We start from the raw sequence: 12517 nt of genomic DNA, 5'->3' as shown, positions 1-12517 counted from the left end.
AATCTCTCTTTGCTCTTTTATTTTTTCTTCTCTCTACCTGAGAGTTCTTCTCCCCTTTTCTTCTTTTTCTTTCTTCTTTCTCTTGCTCGGAATTATGGAAAAGGGATCCTAAATTCAACATGGTATCAGAGTTATATGTAGGATCCCTCGTCAAAGGAATGCTCTAGAGAAGTGATGATCAACACCACTCAAAGAAGGTTCTTTTATGAAGGAAGAACGCAAACCGAGAGATAAGTGTTCAATTTTTTTTTTCATGTTACTGATTTCCGAATTTAGAAGATGATTCAAGGATGAATATGTGAATGCTATCATCTTATTATATTATGGATATGCATGCTTCTCTATCTAGAAGGAGCTATCAAAATAGTTTTGTCGGTTTGGAAATTCTGTTTACCGAGACTAGTCCATGATCAGATTATTCGAATTTTTTTTTCGTGGGATAAGAGTTCCCTGATATAGAAGATTTTTATTGAATCTCTTATGAGTGGTATTAGGAAAAAAAATTAGAATAATAAGTTAGCAACAATGCTAAACTTCCCCATACATCGAGTTAATTGAAGAAGTATTACTTGGTGTTATTATTAAAAAATAATTGAAGAAGGGTGGTTTATCATGGCTGACAAAAATATGAATATCAAAGGTGATATACTGAGAATCACCACCATACCTTTACGTGGGGTATCAAATTTTATGGGTTGGAGATTTCTTATAATACAAGACCTACTTGGTCACCTCACCACCCGAGGACCACCTATTGATGATGATATATTTTATATGAAATGGCTGAAAAATGATACTTTGGTAATTAGTTGTCTAATCAATAGCATGGATGAACATGTCTCTAATAATGTTATTCATCTTGACACTGCTAAACATATTTGGGAGACGTGCTAAACTGTACTCATGCCCGGATACACTACATAGACCCTATGATATTCTCCAAAGAATGTTGAATACTAAACAAGGAGAAAATATTCATGAGTACTTGGCCCGCTTTAGAGGTTTTCTTCAAGAGTGGAAGTTAGCTCAGCCTTCAACCACTGATATTTTTGTTCAAGACAAATAGAAGGAAGCCTTAATTACTGCTATTTGTCTTGCAAATGTTAAACCTCATCTTGAGATTGCCAAGAGTCAACTTTTGAGTGCTTCTACTGTCCCAAAGTTTGATGATGTGTGCGCAACACTACTTCGTATTCCAGACACTTTTTCCTCCACTACACGTATCATCTGCTATGTATTCCGATCATAGAAGATCATCATTTGACTACGGCCGAGGCCGAGGTAGAGGTTATAAAGGGGGCAGAGAACGAGGTGGAAGGACTGGTGGTGGCCGAACAGATGGGAAAGAAGATACCAAGTGTACTCATTGTAAATATTTTGGCCACACTATAGATCAGTGTCGTTATAGGGCATGCACTTACTGTGGAAAATATGAGCATTATAAAGAAATATGTTATAAAGCCAATGAATAGCCAGAATTGACAAGGGCTAATCAAGACTTTATGAGTGATACAAAAGAAGAACATCTCACAAAATCAGCAACACAGAAAAATATCACTGATGAAGAGTATGAACTATTTCAGAAAATGAAGACAATACTAGGTTCTTCTCCTAGTTCCTCCGCAACTACTGATGCCACTACCGCTTCAGATATGCTATCTGCCTCATCTTCATCCTGGATAATTGACTCAGGAGCCTCTGAGTATCTTACAAGTAACCAAAATTTATTACATTCTCTATCTCCGAGTCTTTCACACAAGTTTGTTACCATAACTGACGGTTCTCAAACCAATGTCCAAGGGAAAGGTTCCACTTCTTTCACTCCATCACTTACGCTCACTGATATTCTTTTCATTCCTACTTTTCCTTTGAATCTATTACCTATTAGTTAGCTGACTAAATATTTTAATTGTTCAGTTTCCTTATCACCCACTTCATGTGTCTTTCAGGATCTTATAACGAAGCAGGTGACTCGTGGAGGCCATGAACAAGGGGGGTTGTATTACTTGGATGTGCCAAATATCAATATGGTTTGTACTACTGAAAATGAGATAGGGTTATGGCACAATCAGTTGGGACATCCTTCTGCACAGTCTCTTCATTATATGTTTCCATCTCTTAAAGTAAGGTCAGAATTTCATTGTGAGGTTTGTCAATTGAGTAAACATCAAAGGAGTACATACTCTCCTCGTTCAGAAGTCAAAAGTGTCACTCCATTTTTGTTAATTCATACTGATGTTTGGGGGCCTTTGAATGTCTCTAATATTTCTCAAGCAAAATATTTTATTATATTTATTGATGATTTCACTCGCACAACTTGGTTGTTTATCTTTAACGAGCGTTCAGAGATACCATTCATTTTAAAGTCATTTCATGCTATGGTACTCACACAATTTGGTCAGAAAATAAAAATTCTTCGGTCTGATAATGCCAAAGAATATATTTCCAAAGACCTTGACTCTTTTTGTCAAGAAAATGGCATTATCCATCAAACATTTTGCACCTACACTCCTCAACAAAACGGTGTAGCCGAACGGAAAAATTATCATATTCTTGAGGTAGCTCGAGGGTTATTATATGCCATGAAAGTTCCATACTTTTATTGGCCTCATGCCATCCTTATGGCCTGCTTTCTTATAAATCATCTACCATCTACCGTTCCTGGTAATAAATCTCCTTACTCTAGATTATTACAAAATGATGATCCATTTTCCTTACCGTTGAAAGTCTTCAGATGTCAATGTTTTGTTCATAATTCATTACCTAGACACAGCAAACTTGATCCTAAATCTATCAAGTGTATCTTTTTGGGATACTCTCGCACACAAAAGGGTTATGTTTGTTATAGTGCTACGCTTCAACGTTTATTTGTTTCTAGGGATGTAAATTATTTGAAGACTCCTCATTTTTTTCTGATAGTGCTCCTCCTGGTATGTCCTCAGTACCAAGTTCCCCTCGACCTATTATGCCTCGTGATACAGAGATTATTCAACCCCTAGAGCAAGTGGCCAACACCACACCTGTCGAGTTAACAGATCCACTAGAGGTAAGTCTTTCATCACCAGTTATTTTTGGTCCTCAATATGATACTCGTCCTATTGCTATACAGAAAAAAGCTTGATTATGCACTCAACCTTCTACTTCTCATCCTATTTTCAATTTTGTGTCTCATCATCACCTCTCACCTTTATGTTGTCAGTTTCTTTCTTCTATTTCCTCCATATCTTTTCCACAGTCATATCAGGAGGCTCTACAACATCCACGGTGGAAGGCAGCAATGGATTAAGAAATGAAGGTTCTTAATGACAATCATACATGGTCACTGGTTCCTCTTCCCACAGGTAAAAAACTTGTTGGTTGCAAGTGGGTTTATACTATCAAACATAATCCGGATGGGTCAATTGCACAACTGAAGGCTCAACTGGTTGCCAAAGGTTATACTCAGTGCTATGGAATTGATTATGAAGAAACCTTCTCTCTAGTGGCAAAAATGAACTTGGTACGTATATTATTATCTCTGGCAGCCAATTCATCATGACCGATATATCAGCTGGATGTTAAAAATGCATTTCTTAATGGTGATATTAAAGAAGAAATTTACATGCACCAACCACCTGGGTATGTGGTTGAGGGGGAGTCCGGATGCCGCCTTAAAAAATCTCTATATGGTCTAAAGCAGTCCCCTCGGGCATGGTTTGAGAAATTTAGTCAAGCCATCATACAAGCCGGTTTTCACAGATGCTATGCATATCACTCAGTATTTATTGAAAATACACCAAGAGGTAAGGTGATTCTGGCTGTATATGTTGATGATATTATTTTAACTGGGAGTGATTCCGAGGGCATTCAAAAAACAAAGGAGAAAATATGTGTTGAATTCAAGACAAAGGATATTGGATTACTCAAAAAAATTTGGGTATTGAAGTATTACAATTCAGACATGGGATTGTGCTTTCCCAAAGGAAGAAATGCCCTTGATATACTAGAAGAAACAGGAATGATGGGATGCAAACCAGTAGACACTCCTATAGATGCAAATACAAAATTATGTGGAGGCACTAGAGAAGATGTAGCTATTTGGAAATATCAAAGACTAGTGAGACGACTGATTTAACCGTGTGTAACAAGGTCGGACATTTCATATGCAGTAAGTATGGTAAGTCAATACATGCACAAGCCACAACGTAGTCATTAGCAAGCACTTGAAAGAATACTACAATATCTGCAAATAGCTCCTGGAAGGGGGCTTCTCTATAAAAACCATGGTCACTTCAACATCGAAGGATTCTTAGATGCAAACTGGGCTGGATCCCCGGATGATAGAAAATATACTATGGGATTTTGTACAATGGTTGGAGGGAATTTGGTTACATGGAAAATCAAAAAGCAAAATGTAGTAGCACGGTCGAGTGTAGAAGCAGAATACAGAGCCTTGGCACACACTGTTAGTGAACTCATATGGATAAGATATCTTCTCACTGAATTGAAATTCTACAAAGAAGCTCCAATAGATCTATACTGTGACAATCAAGCAGCAATACACATTACATTGTTATGGTCTTGGGGTTAAGTACCTATGTCTTCCGCTCCTAACAGGCCGGTCTTTTGGGTAGTATTGGCTAGGTGCTTAACATTTGGTATCAAAGCAGGCGTTACATCCCGCGTTTGAGTCCATGCACACACAGGGGAATCAACAGCCCCTGGCATAGAGCGAAGGGGGGGATTATGGGATCTTTGACCTGGGCTCTCGTTGCTGTGTTAGCCATCGTGGGCAGGCGGGGTGTACTGTTATGGTCCTGGGGTTAAGTACTTATGTCTTCCGCTCCTAACAGGCCGGTCTTTGGCGTAGTATTGGCTAGGTGTTTAACATTGTTGATAAGCCCGGATCTAACACAGGGAGGAAGATGATGAATAGGAAGGATCACTGTGAGATTTTAAGCTTTTGAAGGAGCTCCCCCTTAGGCCTCGTGAGAGGGAGAACCTGACCTCGTTTAATCTACTGTTTAACCTATTGAAATTTATTCCCCATTCATTACCTTACGATGCATACAAATAGTTCACGCCAACAAGAGTTTAGGCAAAAATTACAAAAATGCCTCTGAGGCATATTTAAACCCAAATAGCATGAAACAGAAAATAAACTAAATGACTACTTAACTGACTCAATCTGGGTAATTGACTCAGCCATGGTGTCTCAGCCTGACTCGGCTCACTATTTGGTCCATAACATCTCACCCCTCCTGGAGAACGAGCTTGTCCTCGAGCTCGAAGGTAGAGTATGCCTACCAAAATGTATCCTCCCCTGGTGCACTCTATGAGTTGTAGGTTCCTCCTAAAAAAAAAAAACATTTTTTTTCAATCACCTATCTGCGAGGTGGGGAAGTGGAGTTGCCATTGTGGAATAGTTGCATCAACTAGGACCCTTGGAGCGGAAGAGCGGCGTGGTGTCGTTGATGCAATCTCCACCACCTTGTCACTGCTTAAAACATCCCAGACCCCATCAAGCGCAAGCACAACGAACTGAACCTTCTCAGTGAGTACGTTGTGAGAAAATGCAGGAAGTGATATCACCCCATCGTCCCTTAAACGAAAATCACCAAAAGGAGCGCTTCTGGCAGTTGGATCCCAAGTTGCTTGATACGCTTGGATTTTTTGTAAGATGTCTTCTTTCAAGACCTCTACACAAATGGAGATGGAACATTTTCATATCTTGTCGAAGTAAACGACAAGCGAATCCAAGATTTACAACGGTTTCCTTTGTGTCACCAGTGAGTAACCATATTTGTAAGCCCGGTTGAATGAGGCGGTCTATGCATTCAGGAACTCCTTTTTGTAGGTTGTCTTCAACTACTGCCACATTGAAGAGAATCAAATATTTCTCAATCAGTTCAGATGCATTCTCCATTATTTTCTCTCTCTCGGAACCAACTATAGTCTTGGCCTTTGCAAATATTGAGCTCCAGATTTGGTATTCTGATGAATCAAGTTGTCTATATGCAAATGCCCAAGGTCTTAAGCCATCTTCTGCATAATCAGATAGGTGTACCACGATTTGTGTCTGATATAACTTGCCATTTTCCGCAAGCGTATCAAGGATAATGCTGTCAACACCTTTGCATAGGAGAAATATCTGTCCTTCTTCATCCTCCACTATGACAAAAATCCTTTTATGGGAACTACTAAATGCCAAAAGAGTGAGAAGCTTGTACTGCCTCTCAACTTCATTCTTGTTGGGATCAAGTTCCCTAACTGACAGGACATTGGGTTCGTTTAGAGAATTTGAACCCAAACTCCTGCGAAGCAATTAAGAAAGCTACTTCTTCAGGTGACTCAGCGTCATATTTCAATTTGCCTATGTCATCTTCTTCAATAGGTATTCCAGTATGGCATAGGGCCAAAACCCTGAGAAACATTGCTATCTCAAAAGTTCGGGCACGTTTGACCCAATTATTATTCATCAGCCGATCATCCTCGAAGTTGAAACCCTTACTTGGGTTTTAATTCTGCAAATGCGTCTGAAGCTTGCCACCAGAAATGATAGGATACGCCGAAACATGGTGACCATGGGCTTTATTTTTGGTAGTACTATCTGCTACTGAGAAATCAAAATTATCAAAACTTGGACTACTCCTAAGAGCTGACCTGTCACTATTGAACATGAATTTCTCCAAATCTATCTTCATTCGTTGTGAGGCATCTAAATCAACTTCACTGACTTCACCCCCATATGAAACTCTTGCAAGGCTACACTTTCCGAACTCCATTTGGTTACAAGTGAGTGTTCGAGTTTTGTTAGACAAGATCATCGCAACCTGGCCTAGCTCTACAGTGAAGTTTGAAGCTCTAGGTCCAGCAGAGCTGAATGTTTCTTCATCAAACAGTTGTACATCCCAATTGATGAGCATAACTTGTAATACTTTGACCATGTCAATAGAGACATAGAGAAAGATTGGAATCACGTAACCATAAAGCATAAGTTCCCTTATGAACTGTAGCCCTCCGGCCAAAAGGGGATTATGTGGAGTATAGAAGGGATCATTTTCACCGGATGAAGATACCACCAAGTCACAATTTCAAACTTTGTGTATAAAGAAGACCCAATGGCAGTGACAAGAGGAACCAAAATGAGTATGGTAAAGAGAAACAGAGATAATTTTATCCATCTTTCTCTCTATGCAGCTTCTCTTAAAAGGTGAGCTTGGGCAATTTTGGACTACTTTTGCATCTGGACCACTAAAAATAACCACACCATAGATGGATTGGGTATGACGAAGCTTTGAATCGGTAAGAAGCACCTGCAGAATCCCCAAGCTCCCACTCAGAGATGTACAATCAGGAACGGTCATATTAGAATATAAATAACATTTACCCTTTTTTCTATTTATTATTTTATTATTTCATTACACTGTATTGTATGTATTTCATTATTATGTATTTTTTCCATCTTGATGTATCAGAGCGGTATAAATTCTATGATGTGGAGACCAAACAGGTTTTTATTTCAAGAGATGCAGTGTTCCATGAGGACATTTTCCCTTTTCATACTATCGCCAGTTCAGATCAAATTACTGATTCCTTTCCTGATTTGGTTCTGCCCCACTCCTCCATACAAGCTCCTTCCCTTCCAGAACTTGATTTTTCCCCTATTCCTGATTCTCCAGCTATTTCTGATGCTCCAGTTGATGATATTCCACCTATTGATATTCCAGCGCTTGTTCCTTCCTCATCTGCTAGTTCTAATTTTCGACAATCTACTAGGAAGACTCATCCACCTCATTACTCGCAGGATTATCACTGCAATTTACTTGCTGGTTCTTCTCCATCTCTTTCTGTCTCTTATCCGATCTCTAACTACCTCTCTTGCCATGCCCTTTTTGATTCGCATAGACAGTTTGCGCTCAGTGTATCTTCTCAGGTTGAACCTCAGTACTATCACCAAGCAATGAAGTGCCATGTATGGAGGTTAGCTATACGTGACGAGTTGAAAGCTCTGGAAGCCAACAACACCTGGACCGTCACTTCTCTGCCTCCTGATAAACATACCATTGGTTGCAAATGGGTATATAAAATCAAACTTAAATCTGATGGTTCTCTTGAGCGATACAAGGCTCGTTTGGTAGCCAAAGGCTACACACAACAAGAAGGTTTAGATTTTGTTGACACTTTTTCTCCAGTGGCCAAATTAGTTACTGTGAAGGTTCTTCTTGCTCTTGCTACCTCTCATAATTGGCATCTAGCTCAGCTTCATGTCAACAACGCCTTTTTAAACGGTGATCTTTTTGAAGAAATCTATATGGATCTCCCTCTTGGTTATCTTCGACAGGGGTCCTCTTCCCCTCACAGCAAACTAGTTTGCAAACTTCACAAGTCACTGTATGGTCTCAAACAGGCTTCGCGGCAGTGGTATTCCAAATTTTCTCATGTTTTGATCAATTTTGGCTTTTTCCAATTGAAATCTGATTACTCTCTCTTCACCAAAGGCCATGGTTCCTCCTTTGTTGCTTTGTTGGTTTATGTGGATGATATGATCCTTACTGGTCCTTCATCTAGTGCTATTGTTGAGCTCAAACAATTTCTGCATACTCAGTTTAAGTTAAAGGATCTTGGTTGTCTCAAACACTTCCTTGGTCTTGAGATTGCTCAATCCACGCAAGGTATTGTGCTTTCTCAATGCCATTACACCTTACAATTATTTGACGACACAGGTTACTTGGCGTGTAAATCCACTAGTGTTCCAATGGATCTCAAGCTTTGTTTCACTGCCACTGAAGGTGACCTGCTTCCTGATATAACACACTATCGGTGACTTGTTGGGAAACGTTTTTACCTCACTTTATCTCGCTCCGATATTACCTTTGCAGTTCACGAGCTCACTCAATTTGTGGCCCAACCCCGCCTTCCTCACCTCAAGGTTGTGCATCACCTGCTTCATTATCTCAGGAATAGTCCTGGTCAAGGTTTGTTGTTTTCTTCTAATTCTTTCTTGTAGTTGCGAGCTTACTCTGATGCTTGTGTTTGGTGCGTTTGAAGGTTTTTTTTATGCTGATTGGGGATCGTGTCTTGATTCTCGCCGATCTACTACGGGTTTTTGCATCTTTATTTGTGATTCTTTAATCTCTTGGAAGGCCAAAAAGCAGACCACCGTCTCTCGCTCCTCCGCAGAGGCTGAATACCGCGTTCTTTCTTCTACTGCCAGTGAAATTATTTGGTTGCAACAACATTTTCAAGATTTTCAAGTCAAGTTTGCATCTCCTGCGTTACTCTATTGCGAGAATCAAGTTGCGATACATATTGCTTCTAATCCCACCTTTCATGAGCGTACTACACATATTGAGATCGATTGTCATTTTGCTCGTGAACGTGTCACTTCGGGAGTCTTCAAGTTATTTCCCATTCGATCTCAATACCAGTTAACCGACATGTTCACTAAACATCTTCCTTCTACTCACCTTTTTTCTTTGTTGCCCAAGATGGTTGTCAAGGACATTTACGAGCCACCTTGAGGGGGAGTATTAGAATATAAATAACATTTACCCTTTTTTTATATTTATTATTTTATTATTTTATTATTTTATTATACTATATTATATGTATTTCATTATTATGTATTTTTTCCATCTTGATGTATAAAGACCTTTGTAATTTCAAAATGGTTAAGAAATCAAAAATCATTTTTCATTTCGTGTTCTCGGCTGCGCCTCCCCGACTCTTTGGTATCTTAAGCTCTGAAATGGCTGTCACGAAAGCCTGAACTCCCTTCCACTCACCAGCGGAAGCCAATATCTCAACAAGCAACACAGAAAAATCACCTCTCTATTCTTGAGCCCAACTAAACGCACTCAACGCCATCGTAGAGTGTTTTCTTAAAAATTCGGGGGATTTGGGGACGGGCAAAACAAATGTCAGAGAATTGGGGTTAAAGAACTTACCACCAGAGGTATTCCAGTCGGGTTCCCACGGTGGCCTCCATGGGCAGGTTGCCAATGGTCGATCCGCGCGGTAGTTGGCCTGTTCCCGACGGCGAACAGTAGCCAATCTGGGCGGAATTTTCGAAAAGGGCTGGCGGTCGTTGGGGTGCTCCCCGTTTTCGAACTTCCGGGTTCTGGATTTTGGTGTTGTTCTGTGCGTAGCTGGCCGAACGACGCTGGTTTTCAGCTCGGGGTTTCCACGGTTGAAGGGTTTAGGTCGAACGAAGACCTGTGAATCCACATCGGCCTGTTCCAAAGCGCTTCGAGGTCGAATGTCTGCTTCCACAATGGCGACCCTTTGCGCGGAGGCTTTATCCCGAAGAGCTTCGATTTCACACATCGTCGTTGTGATTTTGTCCGAGACGGGATACTCCGAGATAAGGAGCTCGCCGATGTCCAGCGTCGTCTGTTCGGAAGGACGAACAGAAGAAGGGTTGAATGCGTCCTTCTGTGGTGCGAGAAGAATTTTTGTTGTTCGTGAGAAGGGAATTTGGGAGGTCAAACCCAAATCAGCCGGGACCGACGAAGGTGGTGCTGAATACCCTTCCGATTGCGGAATAGCAGAGTCCCCGATGTCGAATGTCGCCGCCGGTGGAGAGACAATGCGCTTGCTGAAGCTTTTGACCTCCGACATCCATTTTTGGGTCTCCGGCCCGTCCGAAGTAGAGCCCGAAAAAAACTGCTTGAGAGACAGAGCCAGTTTCTTCCTTGCAAAAAAAACTTTTGGTGTAATTTGCACGCCATTCCCTCATTCTCTCCTCAATCTGGAAGAGAGGTGTCCTCGTCCACGCTCTTTCCATGTTCGCCGACCTCCATTCATGGAAGGACATTTCTCTTTCCCTAGCCATCCATTCTTCATGTTTCATTGTGTTCCCGCTCTCTGATACTAGTTGATATGCCCGGATCTAACACAGGGAGGAAGACAATGAAGGAGCTCCCCCTTAGGCCTCGTAAGAGGGAGAACCTGACTTCGTTTAATCTACAAATAATTCACGCCAACAAGAGTTTAGGTAAAAATTACAAAAATACCCCTGAGGCATATTTAAACCCAAGTAGCATAAAATAGAAAATAAACTAAATGACTACTTATCTGACTCAGTCATGGTAATTGAGTCAGCCATGGTGTCTCAGCCTGACTTGGCTCACTATTTGGTCCATAACATATATCGAATCCAGTCTTCCATGAAAGGACACAGTATATTGAAGTGGATTATCATTTTATACGAGAAAAGTTCTAACCTAGTTTCTTATCTCTGAAGCATATATCATCACAAAATCAAGTTGTAGACATTCTCACCAAGCCAGTCACTCACAAGATTATGTCTACCATATGCAGCAAGTTGGGCATTTATGACGTCTTCTCACCCCCAGCTTAAGGAGTGTTACAATGTGGGACCCACCATGGTGCTCGAGCTGGTGGGATCCACCATGAGGATGTGGGACACCAAGAAGAGTCCTCACCCAACCAAGCACGAGTCAAGGAATTAAGAAGCACAAGTTGAATTGAGTTAGAAGACTTGAAGATCAAGTGGGACCTACAAATATCTCACGAGCTCTCAACCTTATCAAGATGAGTTGGAAGATCATGATGGACCTACAAGGATAAGGCTACGAGCTGGCCTTCTACCTTATATTCACGTGAGTGAAGCAAGAGTCCTAGTTCAACTCATATTAGGCTTCTAGTAGATTTGTTTGAACAGACTTATCTTATAGAGTTAGAGTTGGAATGTAATTGAGATTGAAATGCCAATTGTATAGGGGGGGTTAGTAAACAAAATGAAAATTTGATTTTCATCTTCATCTTCATCTTATGTATCTACATGATCTTCATCTTCGAAATGGGTGTTAGTGTGGACAACTTCATCTTCGAAATCTTTGAAATAGGGTGTTAGTGTGGACAACTTCGTCTTCATCTTCATCTTATAGAAATTTAAAATCATTGATTTTAATAATTATAAAAATAAACTAATTAAACCAAAGTGTTTGAGTTAGCAATATTTTAATTACCACTATTAAATCACTAATACAATAGAGTAAATAAAAAAATTCTGATTAATGAATAAAAAATATTATATTAATAACATAAGATAGATTTGCATTGTATTAATCAATAATATATTTTGACATAATTAATGATGTTATATTAATCAAATGCATACTTTAATTATATTTTATTTACCAGAGACTTAAATATGAAGTTTAATATAGTAATAAAATAAAATAAAATAATAAATAAATACATATACAACTTTTAAAATAACCTAAAAAAAATTATTCAAATAACGAGTTCGTGCCTTTAATATTACAATCAACGAGTTACAAGTTTAGTACATATAAATTACGCATGTTCAAAAGTAATAAGAGTAAACCATAATTTATCGTTCCACATGGATGTCGATATGATATCTCGAAATTGTGCGGCTCTTGTGGATTCTAATGCACTCTACCTTCGAATGCTTGTTACTTGGCCACCCACATCCTCAAGATCATCGCAATCGTCACTGTCTGTATCATCCATTGCACCTAATTGGACCGCATCACCTCCTCCA

General features: G+C 39.8%; 1 pseudogene; it reads right to left on the bottom strand.

Moving 5' to 3' along the window:
• Positions 1-4802: 4802 nt before the first annotated feature.
• On the bottom strand, positions 4803-7346 carry LOC137946583 (probable phospholipid-transporting ATPase 7; annotated as a pseudogene).
• Between the last annotated feature and the right edge of the window lie 5171 nt (positions 7347-12517).

Source organism: Aristolochia californica, unplaced genomic scaffold (genome assembly GCF_029961685.1).
Source record: "Aristolochia californica isolate CCGP_79_NKW_82.1479 unplaced genomic scaffold, dmAriCali1.0.hap1 SCAF_12, whole genome shotgun sequence".
NCBI classification, from domain to species: domain Eukaryota; kingdom Viridiplantae; phylum Streptophyta; class Magnoliopsida; order Piperales; family Aristolochiaceae; genus Aristolochia; species Aristolochia californica.
Note: the sequence above shows the minus strand (reverse complement) of the source record. Positions and strands in the feature narration are given on the sequence as shown.